The following is a 14,881-nucleotide window of genomic DNA, read 5'->3' on the forward strand; positions in this document are numbered from 1 at the left end:
CAGGAGCTAGCTTGCTGGTTATCACAAGCATTTCCAAATAACATAATTCTACAAATTCCAAGTGTCTTTATTTTCAAAATAAGGTATGTGGTGATACGGTATGTGATGGGAAACCAGAAATTATTTATTTTTTGTGAATCTGGATACCCCAAAATGTCTCAAACCCAATCAATTACATACATTGTGTAGCCATTGTGCTGATGCAGGGGATTTGCCATGACAATGTTACATAAATGGCTGGGCAATGTATTTTACTGATGTTGGTCATGATGTATATGTTATTGGATAAGACACCAGTAGATCTGCATTGCTGTTCTTCAAATCGCTTTATGGGACTTTTTTGTGTCTATTTGTGAGGGCCATTAGGGCTTCAGTTTAATATGTAAGCTGAAAAATGTTAATCTCTGACCATGCAGCATTCTTCCATGTGTCACTAAGAATCAGTGCAGGTTATAGGTACAAGCCACTGAAGCAGAACTCTTCTGTCAGTGATCAAGTATAAAATCTAAAAGAGCAATGTTTGACTACCGACCTTGAGGAATACTCATGGATCTTTGAAACTCTTTTATTAGAAAAGATGTTTCCTCTGACTGAGACATATCTAAAACCTGGGGACAATGTCTCAATAAGGGGCAGAACTTGAATATATTAAAGACAAAGGTCATTAGATTGCTAGGTGCTGACGACATCAAGGGATATGGGGATAGAGTAGAAAAAAGGTGTTATGGTAGATGAACTATGATCTTGAATGGAGAACCAAGCTCAAAGGGCTGAATGATCTACTATGTTTCCATCCCTTCGTCTTCACTTCACTCTGGTAAACTAGTGAGTCCATTAATGTTCTAATAAGGAAAGATGGCCTTTAGGAATGTGGAAGCCATAGTTATAGCTAGGAACTTGCACGTAGCACATGCTGCTATCTCTTTCTTGGATTTCCAATAATTGCAATGTTCATTTTCCATGTTTGTACCAACAGCAGGAAGTCCAAATCTGCCTAAAACAAACACCAGAAGCTTGTCTTTTCCCTTCTTTTAACTCCAGCCATTAAGTGCCACATCTGAGAGGTCCCTTGGCTGTTCAACCAAACAGAACTCTTTAAAGTTGGAATTTCCAAACTTACTTTGTCCCCTTCACTGAATGTTTGGGGTTATTTCAGTGTACCTGACACCTACTGGCAGAACCTCCGGCCTATTCTTTCTCAGCCTCAACTGGCATCTTGCACCCATGGACCCTGATCTCATCAATTTCTGACTGAACTAATGATATTACATTCATGTATGAAGAAAACCAGTTTTGGTAAAATCTAAAATGTACAGTTAGCATTTTGTGTGGGACTCATTAACTGTCATTGTACAAAATGGATGTTGATGGCTTGAGAAGTAATTTATAAGTCAATTGACCTCTTGAGCTGCAGTATTAGTATGTTACTAACACTGGCAGAAAGAACTTTTGATATATGTATGTATTAAGAGGATTTGAGCATTGGACTGAACTATCCCTGTTTGCAATGTTGTTGGAATATTCACATTTCCAGGATTCTGTTGGCAAAAATAAACTGGAATGAAAATGACACAAAAAGAAATTTCATGTTTAATTTGCTGTCCTCAGTCACTTATCCAGATTAAGTTTCTCCTGCTTTCTTTCTTACTTATTCTCTGAATAAAGATGCAACAGAAAATGCCTAACTGACAATAAGTGTCGAGAAGTCACTTGTAATAATCATTCCTTGCATGATTGCATAAACCAGGTTATTAGGCAGCACTCTGAATGAAGGACCCAGATTATTCACACCTCCTCCCCAAAACCAGGTCACACTGATGACAATTCTATTCCCCTATCCAATGACAGTTAAAAAAGCTTTTACAGGAAATAAAACCTTTGACCATCCATGTCTCTTCAACGGTACGTAGTGTATCTACCCACACTGACTTAAACACAGAAGCAATTAGTTCACATGCATGTATCTGTTTTGATCTAAAATTAATTGATTTTATGCATCCTTTCTCCACTACACTTCAGACACGAAGATGCAACAGAGAGATGGAACTGAGATTGAAAATCAGCTGTGGTTTCATTAATTGGTGGAGCAGACTTGAAAAGTCAACTGGCCTCCTCTTTTCCTATGTTAGAAATCTGACCAGCAAAGGCAATCCTTGTCGTAAATTAGATTATTTGGTACATGAAAAAAGTAATGGGAAAGTAGCAGCATTGAAGTGATGAAGAAGCGAGTTTGTGGGAAAATATAGAGAAAGAGAGCAACCTATAGAAAGAGCCTTTAATGTGTATCAGCATCTCTGTAAATTGCTTAACTTTCACAGCATGAAATTCACATCATTTAGGGCTAATGTGGGAGTTGTTTGAAAGCAAACTGCTTTTTTTACATATTCATAGCTGTATGCATATTTAAACAGATCTACCTAAATCAAGAAAAAGTTATACATAGGTGCTATATTTGTAACCTTACCCAATAAACTGTGAATAGATTGACTTTATTAATTTAGCAAGTGATTATTTCTTCTTTTATTTATTGTGTTCGATGTGAATTTAACATTATTTGTTCCAAATTGCATTGTGGGAGGGAGCTCCTTAAAACGATTAACTTTCCAGTAATGCTTTATCAGCTTATGGAACCTGTGAGAATTATGGAACAAAATTTGGCAGCCTCCATAAATGGAAGGCACAGGATAGGGGGAATCACAACTGAGAGATTAATCATTATATTTTTTCCTCGTGATGTAAGCAACATTTAATCTTCACACCAACTGCTCATTTAACTGATTTCTGTATCCAGCCCTAGGAACAAGTCACTACTGTTTGGCTCTTTTCAAAAATATTTTCATGGGATGATGGTGTCGCTGGCTAGGCCAACCTTTATTGCCCATCCCAGAGGGCAGTTAAGAGTCAACCACATTGCTGTGAGTTTGAAGTCTCATGTACTTAAAAATGTGTTGCTGGAAAAGCGCAGCAGGTCAGGCAGCATCAAAGGAGTAGGAGAATCGACGTTTCGGGCATAAGCCCTTCTTCAGGAAGAAGAGCTTATGCCCAAAACGTCGATTCTCCTACTCCTTTGATGCTGCCTGACCTGCTGCGCTTTTCCAGCAACACATTTTTAAGCTCTGATCTCCAGCATCTGCAGTCCTCACTTCCTCCTTTCTGAAGTGTCATGTAGTCCAACTCAGGTAGAGATGACAGTTTCCATCACTAAAGGGCATTGGCGGACCAGATGAGATTTTCCTGACAATCAGCAATGGTGTTATGGTCATCGTTAGACTCTCAATTTTTGTGGAATTCAAATTTCACCATCTGCCATGGCAGGATTTGAATCCCGGTCCCCAGAACATTACCTGGGTTTCTGGATTAACAATCCAGCGATAATTCAACTAGTCCAAGAGCTTCCCTTGGCTGTATACAACCGGAATGTTAAAGCAAAACAAGACTCGGGGTACACCATTCAGCCCCTCGAACCCTGCTCTATCATGCAATAAAATCACAGCTGATCTGTTTGTGGTTTAGATTCCAAGTTCCCCTGTACAACCTTTGATTCCTCTGCTTAATAAAATCTATCCACTTGTCGTAAAAATATTCAATGACTCTGCTTCCACTGTCTTCTGAGGCAGAGTTCCAAAGTTAAAAAACCTCCAAAGTAAAAATTATTCTCCTCATCTCTGTCCTGAAAAGATCCTAATTTTAAATCAGTGGTCCCTGGTCAAAACTAATCCACAAGAGAAAACATCATTATATACTGCAATTAAGTTTCCCCTCCCTCTTTTAAACTCAAGTGGAAACAATTCAAATTTGCCCAAGATTTTGTCAGTAAGAAAATCCATTCTTTTCATGTATCAATCTAGTAAACCTCCTCAGAACCACTTCCAATTAATTTATATCCTTCCTTAAATAAGGAGACTGTGATGTCCCCAATGCCCTGTAACACTGAAACATTTTTTTTTGTTTAATTCCTCTACAAATAAAGTGTAGCAACCCATTAGCTGCCCTTATTGTGTCCTGTACCTACATACTAGCTTTTTGTGATTCAAATACCAGGATACCTAAATCCCTCTGTGTTTCAGAATTCTACAGTCCTTTTGTGTTTCAGTAATTATCTACTTTTTAAATTTTTCCTTCAAAGTGAACAATGACACATTTTCCCACATTATACACCATTAGCTGGATTTTCACCCACTTGTTCAACTTCTCTCTATCTGTCTGCAACTTACATATGGTTTTTCACAGTAAACATTACCTACTAATTTAACTGACATATCTTTGCTCCCTTCAGCTAAATCATGCAACTTTTTAAAAAATGGGTACCCTAGTACAGACCCTGTGAGATTCCAATCATCAATTTTTTTTTTCTAATTAGACACATGTATATGCTCTGTTTTCCACCAGCCAGCCAATCTTCAATCCTTGCTAATAAGTTATCCATCTTCACCATGAGCTTTGCGTGTGAGTAGCTCATCTGAATTTCTTTAAGCCAGATTGTACCACCTGGGAAGTGGACTTGCAAAAGCAATGAACATTCCATAATATTGTGGAGCAAATGGTCCAACTTTCTCTGATGCAGCACTCGCAGATTTGGAGCAGGAGCAGGACACGTGGAAAGAGGTCCTTGACCCCTGGAGGATATTCAAGTAAGCTTTATGGAGTCATTGGCACTGACAGCTGTTATCTTCCAATGAAAACAATGAAACCCTTGGATTCATGGCAAGAACAGATTTAATGGTCTCACATGAACTAATGAGGTCAGTGAAATCACCTTCACTCAATATTTGACCAATTGAACCATTAGTCTCACACAATGCTCTATTCACCCAACATTAGCTCTATCAACCACCAATTGCACTTCACATTCAAAACATTACCTCAGCTTCAAACAGTTAGCACTGCTTCAAGCCTCAAAGCCACATTTCACAGCTTCATCACCTTGCAACCTATTCCACTATGGCAGCTAAACCACCACACTGACACACTTTTCTCTCCCTTCTGGGACAACATGCAGGAGCACACTGGCAATGTGGAGTCCGGCCTGGCAGTCCACACCTCCACCAAAGGAAGAGATGGTGCTCAACATTATGGACGTGGCAATGACAGCCATCATGTACAGTGGCAAGGCGAAAACATTTAAAAATGATAGTATCCAAATACCCAATCTTCTCACTCACTGATCAGCTTCATCAGGATTGTTGGTTTGAAGCATGTCCTTCTTAATTTCCCTACGTCCTATCTTCAAATTTTATCCTTGCCTTTCTCCTTTCTGATCCCCCAAAAAGTACAATCCGAGCAATCAGGTGATGGTGCAAGTGCAGTTAGTATTAGAGAAGAAGAAGAAGAAGCTGAAGATGGATAAAAGCATCATCACTTGTCCTGATGCCAGCTCAGGTACTGACCCTCTGTGACTGATGCCAGCTCAGGTACTGACCCTCTGTGACTGATGCCAGCTCAGGTGCTGACCCTCTGTGACTGATGCCAGCTCAGGTGCTGACCCTCTGTGTCTGATGCCAGCTTAGGTCCTGACCCTCTGTGATTGATGCCAGCTCAGATACTGACTGTCTGTGTATTTTACAGAGCAGCTTAAAAGCCAGGAATTGCATGAGATGAGACATGAGCAGCCAGGTTTACGTGAAATAATGGCACAGTGCCAGCATGCAAGCAGGCAAGGTCTCCTAGGAATTCTCCAGTGTAGGATTCTGCTGAGGATATCAATAGGATGGCACACAGACTGACCAGCATGCCCATTAGAAAAGTTAGATATATAGGCCTGTTAGAATGCCTCGAGATAATAGTGCAGGAAGCATGCAGAACACCCACATCAACCTTGCACAGAGCAGAGCTGAAGACTTATCCTGTCAAGATTGGAAGTAGTGGCAAACTGCATGAGAATACTCGTAGATCCAGCTATACTGTTGTGACTGATGGTTGGACTCTCAACTTCCTGTGTATTACAAACAGATGCTGGAAAATGTCTGAGTGATGCAGTGGGAGCTCAAACTGCAGCCATTCAAGCAGAGCTTGTTTCTACGCAAGCACAACTCACTGCCAAGCACACTCAGACTGCAGCCATTTTGACTGGAAACATTGGTGTTTGATTATAAGACTTGCAGCTAACCAGTAACCTGTGCTCCAGAAAAGTACCAGGTGCTACTGCAGGGCAGTGGTCGTGGCTCCATAAAGCTGGTTCACCACCCACAATAAAAGCACAAGTAAAATTTTTGATAGAATACTGACTTGAATGCTATTCCAGCAACACTCAAAAAGGTTGCTGCCATCCAGCATAAAGTAGCCAGGTTGATTGACACCCCATCCAACACCCGCAACTTTTACTCCCTTGCATTGTAGCAGCAGTGTATACTTAACTCAAGATACATTGCAACAACTCACCAACTCTCCATTTATGGGCTCCTTTGCTATCGCTAAGTAAAAGCTCCCTTCCCTAAAGCACCATGGAAGTACCAAGTACTACAATAATTCAATATGGTGGCTTACTTTCAGCATGTCAAGAGCAATTAAGCAAAGCTAACAAACAGGAAAGAAATTTCAAAACTGTACAAAAGGACAGTTCAGAAGTAGTCATATGGCATTACTACATTGGAAAGAGAGAGTAACTGTCATGATTCACAATGAGTAGTGCACTAAAAATCAAGCCATACTAGTCCCAGAGTTGTCATGAATGTGAAAAGCCTTGAATGATCTAAAGTCCCCAGTTCACCTAACTGGTGAATTCAGGTTTAAGGAAATCAGCCACCATGTTTCTACACTAAACAAGAGAACAGCAATTTATTGTAAGTAGATTGTGTTTAACCAATGTCGGAAGAGAAACACAAATAACTAACTTTGAACTCTCTACAACTTAAATTCTTTCCCATTTAAAAAAATATCCCTGATACACATAAAGCAGGTGCATAAGCTAAGTGACGAAAATAGAACAGGTGAGGGAGGATCAAACATCATAGTCAGTGAAGCACAGTTTTGGTATCAGACATTGATGAAATGTTTCCCTCTTCAATTCCTTCCCCAGGCCTTTTGAAGCAAACACGTTGACTCTCACCCTTTCATTTACCAGTTGAGGATTCATCCTTCAGTGTTTCTGAAGGTGGTTTTCCCTTTTCCTTTCAAGAAGAGAAGATCAGAGTAGGTATCTGCTGGGAACTTCCTTTTACTTCTCCGCTCAGAGAAGTGAGAGAGATGCTTTCTTCTTCACAGGCTGGATGTTGAGGTTCCATTGTTCAAACTGTAGTCACTTGCCCTGGACCCAATTTGGAAGTTATTGCAATGCTATATGCTCCTGAATATGCGACTGGTCATAGTTAAAACATCAAAGGTCTGTCACTGGGCAAAATTACATTGAACACACACCCATGTGGCTGAGATGTCTAATATGTCCTTCACTGGTCAAATCAGGTAACCTTATAGGTTCAGCACACAATCAGCTCTGGTAACCCCATTTTTTAAAAAACTGGAAATATTGCCTTTCACAGTTTTTTTGTTCAAAGCACTAACATCTTTCATTTTTAATCTAATGTAGAAGTGTTCCTTATATAAGACTATGGGTACATGTAGCGATGTAAGCATACAATCATCCCCCTTTTGTGAAACACCACTGGAGATATACTGGTATGCGTGAAATATATTTCTTCTTACCCTTCAATTACTGTAACATGCTGTAGATGTGCAGAGATAGTATATTTCTCATAGATTGGCAGAGACGTTATATTTGTCATAGATTTAGTCTTCCCTCTGTTTGCGTTATGTTTGGCACACTTTATCATATTACTATTAACGGTTTTCTAATTCATTTGCTTTTTCTCCCCCTTATTCCTGTGATGTGAGACAACACAGTAGATTTTTACCTTTCCACCCTGTCTGGAAGCTGAATATCAAATGGGTGCAGTACAAGGGGAAGTTCAGCCAAAGAAAATCACAGTCCCATGGAATCTGACCAATCCTCTATCCTTTTTCAGTTTATGGAGAACACTTAGGCCTGTGAGCTTCCTTGTCCAAGTTTCTCTCCGCACTCTACCCAGATGAGTCTAATTGCCCACGCAATAAAGAAGACAATGTGCCTCATCGCTAATTCCACATGACGTGTGCAAAGAAGAAGGGGTGCAGATGATCTCGAGTTCTGAACATTATTTCTGATGAAATGTCATTGACCTGAAATATGAAATGTTTTTCTCTCTCTAGATGCTGTCTGACCTGTTGAGTATTTCCAGGATTTTCTGTTTTTAATTTATTTTTTCATGCATTTCCAAACAAACGAGAGTCTCACCTGAAGATCAGGTGATATCATAGCCTCAGTAGTTTATAGGAGCATATGTGAAATCCACTAGTTTTGAGGATCAGTGTAATCCATATACTTAACATTGCTGTGAACTCTACTACCCTCCTTTTCTGGTCCAATGTAATTGTTTAGATGGAGAATTGGTGGGATATAAGTGGACGAGCAAGGTATGGATTGTAAACGTACTATCCTGCATTCAATTACACAATGACTCTACCAATAAGTGTTTGCCAGTTCTATTTATAACAGAGTCATAAGGCCATCTGACACTAATATATAGGTTTCTTTAAACAGATAATGTCAGGACAACTATACCAACTGAAACAAGCTACAATTACAAGTGCTGCTTTAACATATGTCGAAAATACCTGCGCTGATGTACGTCACCACGTCGTCAGGATTCATCCACTGTCCAAGGGTGTAGTGATTTCACCAATGGTTGCTTGTAGGGTTCTTAGGAATCAGTTGCCAGGAAAACAGAAGGTGAGTAGAAAGCTTGATGGAGCAATTATCATACTAAGTTCGTGTAAGTTCCGGAAGTTTGAAGCCATTGTTTTTGATCAAACCCCCAATCCAAACATCATCCCCTAACTCTAGGCCATCCATCTCCCTGGAAACAACAGCCTGAGATCAAACCAGTCTTTTGCCACCTTGGTATAATATTTCAAGCTGGAGTCAGCTTCTGATTTTGTATTTATTCCTCAGATCACCTTTTTCTGCATTTCTGGGTTTGGCCCCTATCTCAGCTCATCTGCTGCTGAAATATTCCACCATGCCTTCATTACTTCTTGACTTGACTATGCTAACTCCCATTCCTGGCCTGTCTCCCAGATTCCATCCTCTTCGACTTGAGGTCAGCCCAAACTCCACTGTCCATTTCTTAATTCACATTTTCCCGAGCACCTCTGTACTTGTTGAGATACATTAGTTTCCAGTCTAGCAATATATTGGTTTTATAATTTTCATGCTTGATCAACTCTTTCCATGATCTTGTCTCTTCCTAAGTATAATCTCATTTGATCCCACAACCCCCACTGAGATATCTGTGCTCTTTATTTTTGTTAAAAATCACACAACATCCACAACCACCTGATGAAGGTGTGGCACTCTGAAAGCTAGTGTGCTTCCAATTAAACCTGGTGTTGTGTGATTTTTAACTTTGTACACCCCAGTCCAACATCAGCATCTCTAAATCATGACCTCTATTTCTGAACTCCTAACATTCAGATGTTTATCCATTGTTGTATTTGTAATATCCCCAATTGCCTAGACTACAATGCCATCCATATACTTCTCTGTCTCTCAACGTCATCTCATCTCTTACAATCTTTCTTAAAACCTCTGACCACCAGACCTAATACCTCCTCCTGTGAATCTGTGTCACAATTCATTTTACAATACATATATGTAGCACCTTGGGACATTTTAGTTTGTTAAAATGTGTTACGATGTGTTTTAGATGTTGTAAGAATCTTAGAGCAATACCAGAGCACTCATGATATGTTGTTCAGCTCAAATATACTGTTGATGGCTGGTGGGAAAGATGAAAAACATGTCCAGGATATCTGAAACGGCAAACAATTTCACTCAAATTGTTGGAGAAAACTAATGACCAGAATTAGCAGTGTAGGTTCCCTCCAGTATTCAGAATATTTCAGATATTATCCAAGCCTTCTTTCTCACTAGTTCAGTACAGCAAGATAAAATAATACCGCATCTTCCAGAATTGTAGCCTCTTCAGTCTGTGAAGTTTTGTCTTCCTGCTTGGGACACAGTGTTTTACATTGTTAACACATGTTGATTTAGTGGGATCAGGTTCATTATCTCTTGCTTGTTTAACAGTTTAACTGTAATTAGAGATTTGTGATTATTTGGTACTTCTTTTACCAGCTTGCTGCGAGGTGGAGTTTGCAAAGGGTGATTATGTATGACTTAGGGTTCGGTCATTCAGTTCTTTGAGCTCACAATTCAATAAGGTTGTGGCTGATCTGTCAACCCTAACTCTCCTTTCTGCACTCATAACAGCTGTCTCCCTTGTCTATCAAAACTCTACCTCTTTCTACCTTGAATAACTTTACTGACAGCTCCCAGCACTTTCTAGGGAAGAGAATACTGCATAGTAAGAACCATCGTGTGAAGAAAGTTCTGCTTATATCAGAATTAAAGGGAAACCTCTAAGCTTTAACCCAGTATACCTCACCAGCACACTGGAACCCAATGTTGGTGCCAGTGATCCCACAATTGTGTACCCTCTGCTGTTACCTTGCATTCACTACTCTGTGAATCTGTGGAATTCCCTGCCCAGTGAAACAGTTGAGGCTACTTTGTTGAATGCTTTTAAGGCAAAGATAGATGGATGTTTGAACTGTAAAGGAATTAAGGGTTACGGAGAGAGGGTGGGCAAGTGGAGCTGAGTCCACAAGAAAGATCAGCCATGATCTTATTGAATGGCAGAGTTGGCTCAATGGACCAGATGGTCTACTCCTACTCCTGTTTCTTTTAGGCTTGTGTTCTCTGGTCATTGAGAATATCTTGCTCAATTACCAACTTGCCAGATACAGCTTTGGTGACTTATTCACTGCTTCCCTCATTACCTCTGTCCTAGTAATCACAGCCTCCCCACTCAGTGACTTGTTTGCCCATACCTCAGTGATCCTCTTGGTACCTGGATCACCACATCCCTCAGAGAGTAGAGTAGCAAGTGAGACGGAGATGGGGTGGGGGAGCGAGGTTCTATTTGGTGTGGCATTGGGTTGCTGCACCAAATAAACGTACTGGTCTGAAGACAGGTCCTGCGATGTGTGACATTACAGACAAGAGGATTGTGTGGGCTCTGAAGGTGCTCTTTCTCCAACCCCATTCTTAAAATGTTCCCTGTACTTCTCATCTCACCCACAAGCAGGGGCAACGACAGAAAGCACAGACCCCAGTGCTGCTCCTGACGGAAGCTACCCCACCCCCAGGCCTGCTCCAATGTGAGCCGGCAACCCACTCGTGACTGGGGTAGAGACAGCCCTCTAGAGTCCCAATTATTTGGCCCTGAAATAGCACACCCTGTGTCCTGTCCACACAAGACAGAACATCCTTCCAATAATATTTGCCTGTTAATTCCCCTGAGGGTCAATAAAATCACCTTTCACCCTTCCAAATTGTAATGGGCCACTGTCGCAGTCTCTCTGGCCTTTCTTAATGATTCCATTTAATGTCTTAATGATTCTAAATGGATGGTCCTCCCATTTTGAGGCCAGGGGAATGGTGGGGATATCTGAGGCTGAATCCATGGACACTGCTGGAGCTGTGCTTGTGCATGCTCTTAAAAGAATGGCAAGGTCTTCATTTTCACAGGGAGTGGATCAAATGGAGAGCTAGTACCTGGGATAGCTTAAGTGAAAATGTCATTGCAACTCAGCAGGGTAATTTTCTTTTTGTCCAAGCTTGCTCCTTTTATTTTCCAACCAATAAAACCGTTTTGGCACATCTGCCTGTTGTGCCTGCTGGTCTGGAGCTGGTCATCATTACAAAATTCCGAACTGCTCCCGGGAACATCCCAGGAAGTCAGGAACTTGAGCTGACGGGTCCCATATTGACCCCCAATGAATGAGTCATGATTGCAGTCATGCTGGAAAAGCACAGCAGGTCAGGCAGTATCCGAGGAGCAGGAAAATTCGACGTTTTGGACAAAAGCCCTTCATCAGTCCCAGTGAATGAGGCAGGCGACTTGATTTTCCAGCCCACCCTCAAATCAAGCCTCTTTCCCTCCCCCACCAAAAGCCCCTGTCCCGAAGGAAGCCAACAGAGCTGGGAATGGAAACGACAGACTGGCCGGTAGGCTGCCAGTACCATTGCTTTGTTCCATTGTGGAAGTGGGAAATCTGGCCCATTTGTGTAGGTACATGTAATCAGTATCATGTTGTTCCTTTCTGACTGCCTCCCCCATGCTTATTTATTAAATAAGTACACAAGAGAGGACCTGCTTGCATTTTATTACTCAGACTTAACTAATGGCATTTTGGCCATTGTCCATAAAAGCATGAGGGCCGCCCAGTGCTCCTCAGTTCCTTTGCACTATATTTAAAAAAAGCTTGTTCAATGCTGGCGGGGAAGGTTCGATGAAAGGGCACAGGCTGCTTGTTTTTCATCCAGCTTTCAACAGCACACAGAACGTTAAATGTCACCAAAGGCAGAATCCTGTTGACCTGGAGCTCACTTTCTCCTTCAGGTCTGGATATATTAATTGTTTTATCTAAAATGTTCATCAACATTTGACTATGCCTGACCATTAGTAATAAGCAGAAGGAGCAGGCAGCTACAAAAAAAGTGACTTATTCATAGGCCAGTGAAAATTAAACGGCACCAAGGAATTGGCTTTGGAGAAAAAAATACACACTGCTGAGTGTCTACTCGGAGGATGGAACATTTTTCAGTTGCGATGATCAATTTCACTAAAGGCCACACAGTTAATCTGGCTCTTTGAAAGCAATGATCAGTTTAAATGAAACCACTTGACGTATATTTATTTAGATCTTGCAGAAAGGAGCAAAGAGCGTTTTCAGCTACTAATGAAATTATTTTGCTGATGGAATGTAGAAGTCCTAGCTTTCCTATGGAAGTGTGCTCCTGTTATAAGTAGAAATTATTTTGATCCATGTTCCTGCACTAATGTGTAATAAACCCTTCAGAGAACTTGGTGCCAAGGTGTTTTATTCTAAATGAAGCTTTATATTCCAAGGCCTCAGCCTTTGGCTGTACAGCAAATGCTGACAGACATGTGAGACCATCAACCTGTGCCAGTTGTTTCGGTTGACAGTAAGACTCGACCTGGGGGCAGCTTTAAGTAAGAGGTTGCTGCAGGCTGATAAGTCAATTTCAAATTGTAAGACCGAGAGTCCCAATGGACCTTACAAAGTTCTTGTTATGATTGTAATAAGGTCAGCCAGGTGGACCTCATAGTATATTTGCTCACTGAGTGGGGTTCTTAATCTGGTTCAATCAGGGAACCCTGGCTGACAGATATAAACAGGAGTGTCAGAGGTTCTGTTCACCCTGAGAGGTAGCTCTGAGGGAGCTGGATCAGTGTCAAGTTCTATAAACGTGTAAATAAATTAAAGAACTCCTTCAGTGTGGAAGTAGGCCATCAAGTCTGCACTGACCCTCCAAAGACTATACCACTCCAACCCAGCCCTCTACCCTATCCCTGTAACCCTACATTTCCCATGGTTAATCCACCTAGCCTGGACATCCCTGAATACCATGGCAATTTAGCATAGCCAATTAACTGAACTTACAATCTTTGACTGTGGGGGGAAACTCACGCAGACACGGGGAGAACGTGCAAGCTCCACACAGACAGTCGCCTGAGGCTGGAATCGAACCCAGATCCTGGCACAGTGAGGCAGTAATACTAATCACTGTGCCACCATGCTGCCCAAAAAAGGGTGACTTGGTGACGGGGTATCGGCCCCTTTGGAGTTATTTCAGAAGGTATTTCAGAAAACAAATTATGTTCAGAAAAGCTTTACATGGATGTTGCCAGGGTTGGAGGGTTTGAGCTATGGAGAGAGGCTGAATAGGCTGAGGCTGTTTTCCCTGGAGCATCGGTGGCTGAGGGGTGACCTTATGGAGGTTGATAAAATCATGAGCGGCATGGATAAGGTAAATAGACAAGGTATTTTCCTTGAGGTGAGGGAGTCCAGAACTAGAGGGCATAGGTTTGGTGTGAGAGGGGAAAATTTTAAAAGGGACCTAAAGGAGTACCACAGAGGGTAGTGTGTGTATGGAATGAGCTGCCCGAGAAGTGGTGGAGGCTGATGCAATTACAGCATTTAAAAGGCATCGAGATGGGTATATGAATAGGAAGGGGGGGTATGGGCCAAGTGAGGGCAAATGAGAATGGATTAATCTAGGATACCTGGTTGGCATGGACAAGTTGGACTGAAAGGTCTGTTTCCCTGCTGTACATGTCTGTGATTCTATGATTCAACTAAGACAAATGATTTAAAAAGCATCATAAGATTTGTGCCTTAATTGCTTTATTCTCTAAAGTGCCAATATGTCTTTCCTTTTGCTCTGGGATTTTCACGGTTAAAGTGACATTTACAGGTTTTTAATTGGCATTTGGAACAATTTGTGTAACACGTGTTTTTCATTTATGGGATTTGGGAAGAATCTGGGTAAACATCTGTAGGGTTCTAGAACATAGAACATAGAAAAATACAGCGCAGTATAGGCCCCTTGGCCCTCAATGTTGCACCGATCCAAGCCCACCTAACCTACACTAGCCCACTGTCCTCCATATGCCTATCCAATGCCCGTTTAAATGCCCATAAAGAGGGAGAGTCCACCACTGCTACTGGCAGGGCATTCCATGAACTCACGACTCGCTGAGTAAAGAATCTACTCCTAACATCTGTCCTATACCTACCCCCCCTTAATTTAAAGCTATGCCCCCTCGTAATAGCTGACTCCATACGTGGAAAAAGATTCTCACTGTCGACCCTATCTAAACCCCTAATCATCTGGTATACCTCTATCAAGTCACCCCTAAACCTTCCTTTCTCCAATGAAAACAACCCCAAGTGCCTCAACCTTTCCTCATACGATCTT

General features: G+C 41.4%; 1 protein-coding gene across 10 annotated transcripts in view; it reads left to right on the forward strand.

The window, feature by feature from the left end:
- lrrc4ca (leucine rich repeat containing 4C, genome duplicate a) overlaps nucleotides 1-14,881 on the forward strand; it is a 994,912-nt gene that overhangs the window by 612,947 nt on the left and 367,084 nt on the right. For 7 of the 10 annotated variants that reach the window (XR_006313900.1, XR_006313901.1, XR_006313902.1 and 4 more), the window contains exon 3: nucleotides 8,573-8,761. The exons of 1 other annotated variant lie outside the window; for it this stretch is intronic. The gene's annotated coding sequence lies outside the window, so the exon portion shown is untranslated. Of the gene's footprint in view, nucleotides 1-976; nucleotides 1,611-8,572; nucleotides 8,762-14,881 lie in introns of those variants that run through there. 2 more of the 10 variants (XR_006313904.1, XR_006313903.1) reach the window with 2 other exon arrangements.

The sequence above is a fragment of the Chiloscyllium plagiosum genome, chromosome 16 (genome assembly GCF_004010195.1).
Source record: "Chiloscyllium plagiosum isolate BGI_BamShark_2017 chromosome 16, ASM401019v2, whole genome shotgun sequence".
NCBI classification, from domain to species: Eukaryota; Metazoa; Chordata; class Chondrichthyes; order Orectolobiformes; family Hemiscylliidae; genus Chiloscyllium; species Chiloscyllium plagiosum.